An 8,658-nucleotide genomic window follows, 5' to 3' on the forward strand; every position below is an offset into this window, starting at 1 on the left:
TGAGAAAAAGTTCCTAGAACAAAGGTAACACAGACATTTAATCAAAAGTTTATTATACCATAGCAAGTTCCAGTAGAATGAAATTGTGCCTGTATGTGTTAGTAAAGGCAAAGAACTATTCTTCTTTGGAAATAAACGATATTGCCAAATTAGAAGATCGTATTGACACAATGTTTTAGCAAATTTGACTTTCCAGACATTATCACTTTAGTGTTTGCGCTACTGACTGGTCTCACCCATTACTGGTCACTCTCAAGCTATATCTCTGACGTCGATCTGTTGTAGAATTTTAGAACATGTTTTTTGCTCGAGTATCATGTCGTTTTTGGAAACCCAGAATCTACTATGTAGAAATCAACATGGATTCCGGAAACAGCGATCGTGTGAGACCCAACTCGCTTTATTTGTTCATGAGACCCAGAAAATATTAGATACAGGCTCCCAGGTAGATGCTATTTTTCTTGACTTCCGGAAGGCGTTCGATACAGTTCCGCACTGTCGCCTGATAAACAAAGTAAGAGCCTACGGAATATCAGACCAGCTGTGTGGTTGGATTGAAGAGTTTTTAGCAAACAGAACACAGCATGTTGTTATCAATGGAGAGACGTCTACAGACGTTAAAGTAACCTCTGACGTGCCACAGGGGAGTGTTATGGGGCCATTGCTTTTCACAATATATATAAATGACCTACTAGATAGTGTCGGAAGTTCCATGCGGCTTTTCGCGGATGATGCTGTAGTATACAGAGAAGTTGCAGCATTAGAAAATTGTAGCGAAATGCAGGAAGATCTGCAGCGGATAGGCACTTGGTGCAGGGAGTGGCAACTGACCCTTAACATAGACAAATGTAATGTATTGCGAATACATAGAAAGAAGGATCCTTTACTGTATGATTGTATGATAGCGGAACAAACGCTGGTAGCAGTTACTTCTGTAAAATATGATCATATGAAATTAATTGTTGGTAAGGCGGGTACCAGGTTGAGATTCATTGGGAGAGTGCTTAGAAAATGTAGTCCATCAACAAAGGAGGTGGCTTACAAAACACTCATTCGACCTATACTTGAGTATTGCTCATCAGTGTGGGATCCGTACCAGATCGGCAGACTCTGCAAGAGAGGCGCTCTGCATCGCGGTGTAGCTTGCTCGCCAGGTTTCGAGAGGGTGCGTTTCTGGATGAGGTATCGAATGTATTGCTTCCCCCTACTTATACCTCCCGAGGAGATCACGAATGTAAAATTAGAGAGATTAGAGCGCGCACGGAGGCTTTCAGACAGTCGTTCTTCCCGCGAACCATACGCGACTGGAACAGGAAAGGGAGGTAATGACAGTGGCACGTAAAGTGCCCTCCGCCACACACCGTTGGGTGGCTTGCGGAGTATAAATGTAGATGTAGATGTAGAATGGCAAAAAGAAAAATACTGATGATCATTACAACAGAATCATATTTATATTTATGGATTCTTCCGTCACTTACTGATAGAACAGTTTCACATTTAATGTTGGAAAACAAACAAACTTTCGAATATTTCGAAGAGGTTTTCAGCTTTACCGTCAGGAAACAAATGAAGAGCGTTCGCAAGAGACACTAGTGTTTTGGAGATGAATGTGAACACTGGGATTGAGATCTGGAAGTGATTCTAGTGACCACATTCGTCTCCACAAACTTCAACTGCGTTATAATGATCGTTATATCACACTATATTTTTCATTATAACTTTTAGATTACATTGCCAACGGCCTTGCCGCAGTGGTAACACCGGTTCCCGTCAGATCACCGAAGTTAAGCGCTGTCAGGCTGGGCTAGCACTTGTATGGGTGACCATCCGGTTTGCCTAGGGCTGTTGGCAAACGGGATGCACTCAGCCCTTGTGAGGCAAACTGAGGAGCTACTTGACTGAGAAGTAGCGGCTCCGGTCACGAAAACTGACAACGGCGGGGAGAGCGGTGTACTGATCACGTGCCCCTCCATACCCGCATCTAGTGATGCCTGTGGGCTGAGGATGACACGGCGGCCGGTCAGTATCGTTGTGATTTCATGGCCTGTTCGGACGGAGTTTAGTTTTAGTTTTAGATTACACTAGCATAATCTACAAATCTAATTTTGTGTTTGTTTCAGTTGTGCACAATGTTTCATTCTACCTATGTTAAAAATGGTAATTTAACAGTGTATTTTAACATGTTCAGTGCATATGCCGAGTGATGAGTGCCCGACTTTGAATTTCTCAGGTAATGCTATGACGAAATGTTCTATATCTGTTGATAGTATCTTCGTCTTTAATGTTCCTACACACCAGCGTCTCTTATTGACGCTACTCAGTTTTTTCCTGATAATGACCTGATAGTTTGAAAACCTGTTCGAAATAAACAAAACCGTCGTTTGTTTTTCAACCTTACAAAATTATCTCGTTTTACTATTGGAAACCAAAGGAAAAGTAAAGTGTGATGTCGAACTCTCGTACGTCAAGAACCATGCTGTCACACTTCATAAAGTGTTTCTCAAACCTATGATAGGAAACTTATACAGTATCGCAGAGGCTCCTAAAACGAACGCTTCGAGATACGGCACTTCAGATTGGAAATAAATATTAATTTTATTTATTGACAACACAACTTATAGCAACAACTTAAGCTAATACGAAACGTTCTAATGGACTCAGCCAGTCACAGTGCTTGCATTTTATTTGCCCCCACTGCTTGCACACGTTGTTTGTCATAGACATATTTAGCTTTAGTACCAGAGCACAGTTTTATTACTTCTGTTAAAAGTATCATACGATCAAGGCCAGTTTTCCTTATAGGATATACCTCCGTCCCTAGTTCACACAGAGTACAAATTAGTTTGTAATTATTATATACCAGAACTAAAAGCAAATTTCTGTGAACAAAACCGAGCAAACCCAAACTGATTTCGTGCTAGCAATTTCTAGCACATTTTCTGCACAGAAACTCCCCATTGAATAAAGTTGAATTCAAAACCAGGAAACGAACAGAAATCTTCTTTTGCGGCTAATAATCTGCCGAACGAAGAAGTTGGCCCCAGATTTCGTATAGGGACTGAAACTCCGAAATGATTCGTTACCGATTTTGGGTCCCAGAACGAAGTCTGTAACTGCTTACAGGTAACCATGTATTTCCTTTCCTTACTTAATATACTTGTGCACGACGTAACTACCATTATGTGATAAATCTCTTAATCAGATTTCATCATCATCACATTGCGACTATTCTACTGCTGGCGCTGCTTTTCGCTTCCAGTACTCCACTTCCTACGATCTTGGTAGTCTCCTTCTTGTAGTCCTCTGTCTAATTTTGACCCACTTACTGATTTTTGCATACGACCAAAACCTCTTAGGGTCTTTATTCAAATCGGTTGAAAACATCTTACTTTCAAAACGCTTCTCTCATTGCTCTCCTTACGGTCATTATGACTTCGTTCAGCTTTTGTTTGTCAGCTAGGATTTTACTTCTCTTGAATCTGAGACCAAATGCTCTTTGTTTACGCAGACCTTTTCTAACACGGCTATTAAACCATGGTGGATCTTTCCCATCCCTTAAAACCTCACTCTGAACAAACCTGTCTAGGGCATATTGAATGATGCCTTTGAATTTTTCCATTTGTTCTCCACATCTTCGTCCTCATCACCGAATGTTTGATGCTGATTGCTGAGATATTCTAAAATTTGTATCCTGTGACCCTCACTGAGCAAATATATCGTCCTACCTTTCTGAACATTCCTTGTAGGACCCGTAGTCATAGATGCTGTCACAGCCTTATGATCACTGATACCTTCCTCTTCGTTAACTGATTCGATACGTTCAGGTCTGTTTGTTGTCAAGAGATCTAAGACGTTATCCTCACGCCGGCCGCTGTGACCGAGCGGTTCTATGCGCTTCAGTCTGGAACCGCGAGACCGCTACGGTCGTCGGGCATGGATGTGTGTGATGTCCATAGGTTAGTTAGGTTTAAGTAGTTCTAAGTTCTGGGGGACTGATGACCTCAGATGTTAAGTCCCATAGTGCTCAGAGCCATTTGAAGCATTTTTGAACCATTCGTTATCCTCACGAGTTGGTTCTCTATCTGCTCAAGGTAATTTTCGGAAAAGACATCCAGAACAATGCCACATGTTTCCCTGGCTCTGGCACCAGTTTTGATGCCATAACACTTCCAATATATACTTGGTATGTTGGTCACCCCTTATTACAACGGATTGATCAGGAAAATTACAAATGATATTCTGCAAGCTCTGTCTGAAGCGCTCTACAACTACAGATCCTGACCCAGGTGGTCTATAAAAGCATCCGATCACTATTTTTGACTGTTCTTTAATACTCAGTTTCACCGAGATTAATTCACATTCGGAATCCGTGATTTTATCGTGTTTTTTACTCCAATAAACACGCCTCCACCATTGGCGACTAACCTATCCTTACGATAAACATTCCAGTCTTAACTTAGGATTTCGTTGTCATTGACTGGTTGTCTGGCTTCAACCAGCTTTCTGTTCCCAATGGTATCTGTGCATTATAACCTTCAATAAGCGATACCAATTCTGGGACCTTTCCTTGGATAGTCCTGCGGTTTACTAAAACTACATTAATCTTTTCTATCTCTGATCTGCCAGGACCCAGATTCTCTGAGGTCGCTGTGGTTGGTTTAACAGGTCCTCTAACCTAAAAAAAGCCCCATGTGCACGCCACACGTACTCCGCTACCATAGTAGCCGCTTCCTGCGTGTAGTGCACGCCTGACCTGTTAAGGGGAACCCTACAATTCTGGACCCGATAGTGGGGGGGTCGAGAAATTCGCATCCGATACCGTCTTAGAGTCATCTGAGCCACTGGTTTAGACCTTCGACTCTGCTCTAAACCAGAGGATCGAGATCAACCCCGGGTATTATGCTACAAATAGACAATGCACTCCGCGTGCATTGCTAGCTGCCTTCATCACATCAGTCAGCCACCGAAAGGAGCCGAGGATGGCCCTAGAACCCAAGCGGCTGGCGTCATTCGTGCCGACATGTGCCACTACATGCAACCGGTTGCACCCTGTACGTTCGATAGTCGCCGGCAGGGCCTCCTCCACATCACGGGTGAGACCTCCCGGCAAACATACCGAATGCGCCATGGAAGTTTTTCCCGCCTTGACTGCTATCTCCCTGAGGGGCTGCATCACCCGCCTAACGTTGGAGCTCCCAATGACTAGCATACCCACCCCCTGTGCTTGTCCGGACTGGGCAGGAAACTCGACCGCTGGCCCAATAGGAGAGGCATCCCGTGCTGGCTCAGAGTTATCATCAACACTGGGAAGCACCTCGTACTTGTTACTAAGACGTGGGAGCCAGCCGCACGGCCTGCTCAATCTATCGCCTGCCGCACAGTGACACGCGAACCCACCACTGTCTGCCACCCACTCTGGAGTGAGGACGGGCCTGTCAGATGTTGCGTATCGGAAGCCGCAGCGACGTCCGGCCCACCAGGGGATTCCAGTGGCACCAAAGGTGTCGCAGGTCTCGTCACTGGCGCCCCGACCTCACCGCAACTTCGAGCATCAGCTAGAAGCTTGCCGACGGTAGCCAACGCACCTTCCAGCTGTTTACGGACAGCAGTCAGCTCTCCTTGTGTCCCGCTCACAACAAACACAGTCCCTGGCCATATCGAATTGTGTATACACTACTGGCCATTAAAATTGCTACACCACGGAGATGACGTGCAACAGACGCGAAATTTAACCTACAGGCAGAAGACGCTGTGATATGCAAATTATTAGCTTTTCATAGCATTCACACAAGGTTGGCGCCGGTGGCGACGCCTACATGACACGAGGAAAATTTCCAACCGATTTCTCACACAAAAACAGCGATTGACCGGCGTTGTCTGGTGAAACATTGTTGTGATGCCTCGTGTAAGGAGGAGAAATGCGTACCATCACGTTTCCGACTTTGATAAAGGTCGGATTGTAGCTTATCGCGATTGCGATTTATCGTATCGCGACATTGCTGCTCGCGTTGGTCGAGATCCAATGATTGTTAGCAGAATATGGAATCGGTAGCTTCAGGAGGGTAATACGGAACGCCGCGGTGGATCCCAACGGCCTCGTATCACTAGCAGTCGAAACGATAGGCATCTTATCCGCATGGCTGTAAAGCATCGTGCAGCCACGTCTCGATCCCTGAGTCAACAGATGGGGGCGTTTGCAAGACAACAACCATCTGCACGAACAGTTCGACGATGTTTGCAGCACCATGGACCATCAGGTCGGAGGCCATGGCTGCGGTTACCCTTGACGCTCCATCACGGACAGGAGCGCATGAGATGGTGTACTCAACGACGAACCTGGGTGTACGAATGGCAAAACGTCATTTTTTCGAATGAATCCAGGTTCTGTTTACAGCATTATGATGGTCGCATCCGTGTTTGGCGACATCGCAGTGAACGCACATCGGAAGCGTATATTCGTCATCGCCATACTGGCGTATCACCCGGCGTGATGGTATGGGGTGCTAGTCAATACTCTTGATGAACTGCGGTATCGTGTTGAAGCTGCATGGGCAGCTGTACCTGTACACGCCATCCAAGCTCTGTTTGACTCGATGCCCAGGCGTATCAAGGCCGTTATTAAGGCCAGAGGTGGTTGTTCTGGGTACTGATTTCTCAGGATCTATGCACTTAAATTGCGTGAAAATGTAATCACATGTCAGTTCTAGTACAATATATTTCTCCAATGAATACCCGTTTATCATCTGCATTTTTTCTTGGTCAAGCAATTTTAATGGGCAGTAGTGTAAAATAGATATATTATCTCAAATGGCGCTACTGAGATTGAAAATATACCAAAGGATAGTAAAGTAACACTAAAAGCTGGTGTGCAGATTTCTCACTGAATTCTGAGACCTGAAGCTATTAAACAGAAATAAATTTGTGTATACGGAAAATTTATACTAGGAATTCGCCCTACACAAGAATATTCGCAAGACTTACGCTAAAACAAGAAGTACGATTAATTTTCTAACCACTAGTCTACACAGTAAGATACACACGCACAGTTCACTTCTTCGCAGAACCACGTGAACAAAAAAACAAAGACTAAATTAATTTACAGTTTATCACACAAGTGCTGCTGCTGCTCTGCTACGCGTCCTCTCGGCTCGGCGGCTGCCTCTACAGTTCTACACTTTCACGTTTACAAAAATGGTTCTGAGCACTATGGGACTTAACATCTGTGGTCATCAGTCCCCTAGAGCTTAGAACTACTTAAACCTAACTAACCTAAGGACATCACACACATCCATGCCCGAGGCAGGATTCGAACCTGCGACCGTAGCAGTCGCGCGGTTCCGGACTGCGCGCCTAGAACCGCTAGACCACCGTGGCCTGCTTCACGTTTACACCGAAGTACGTGTCTAACATGGTAGAGACAGGGAAGTTCACAATTTTTTCACTTATTTGCAGATTGTGGAACAGTCAAATAGTCTCTACTACTTCGATTATTATTGGAGCGTACCTCGTGGCGGATATCCGCTACCCGAGTCCCAGACTGACATTTCGGGACCAGATGCAGTCATTCTTAGTTTTCCGGTATTGAGCCAGTAGATCGATTACTATCGTCGACAACTTCAATAATAGCCATCGGCTGATTTTGCCATTCATTGTCATTTCGCTATTGTTGGTAGTCATTCTGCCAGTGATTATTATTTAATGGGATATAACCAAGGTTTTGTTTGCACCTGTTGCTGTTATGGTTATTGCCATAGCCACTTACCTTGTGCTGATTCTACGGCATCGATTGTATTTCGCTGAGGACAGCACAATAGTCACCCTGGATGCATTATCTCCATATCCGTGACTGTTGGTTACGCCATTAACAACTACTAGATTTGTAGCCTTTCCCATTCTCGGCTTAGCATCTTAATAGAGTTGAAGACTGACGTTAATTCTTCCAAGTTAGCCTCCAAAACATGAATCAGCTTCTCATGAACTTCGATCAGTAATTTTGCTTGTAAAATTCGCAAAATATGTGACATTTCTTCGTCCCAGTAGTCAGTTTTATTAATGTACTTTTTGAAATACTTCCGTAGACTTCCTTGCCGAAAGTTGAATGGTTCCAGAGAAAAGATCTTTTTTCTGAGGCATTCTTGTATGCCACACGATCAATATTTGACCCGAACCACCTTTCAAATTCCTCATAAGTGCGACAAGACTACTGCTTCTGTTTGCTGTGCATATATCCTCTGATGAAGTCTATCTCTTGGATATCATTCGATAATTGAGATAGTACATCATGGAATTCTTGGATAAATACAACAGGATATTTGCTAGAATGAAATTTTCACTCCGCAGAGGAGTGTGCGCTGATATGAAACTTCCTGGCAGATTAAAACTGTGTGCCGGACCGAGACTGGAACTCGTGACCTTTGCCTTTCGCGGTCAAGTGCTCGACCAACTGAGCTACCCAAGCACGACTCACGCCCCGACCTCACAGCTGTACTTCCGCCAGTACCTCGCCTCCTACCTTCCAAACTTTACAGAAGCTCTCCTGCGAACCTTGCAGAACTAGCACTCCTGAAAGAAAGGATATTGCGGAGACATGGCTTCTGTTAAGCTTGAAAGGTAGGGGACGAGGTACTGGCAGAAGTAAAGCTGTGAGGACGGGTCGTG

At 44.5% G+C, this 8,658-nt stretch overlaps 1 pseudogene; it reads left to right on the forward strand.

Annotated features, from left to right (window-relative positions):
• Positions 1-1,733: 1,733 nt before the first annotated feature.
• Positions 1,734-1,851, forward strand: LOC124558839 (annotated as a pseudogene).
• Positions 1,852-8,658: the final 6,807 nt, after the last annotated feature.

This window comes from Schistocerca americana, chromosome 1, assembly GCF_021461395.2.
Source record: "Schistocerca americana isolate TAMUIC-IGC-003095 chromosome 1, iqSchAmer2.1, whole genome shotgun sequence".
Taxonomy (NCBI): domain Eukaryota; kingdom Metazoa; phylum Arthropoda; class Insecta; order Orthoptera; family Acrididae; genus Schistocerca; species Schistocerca americana.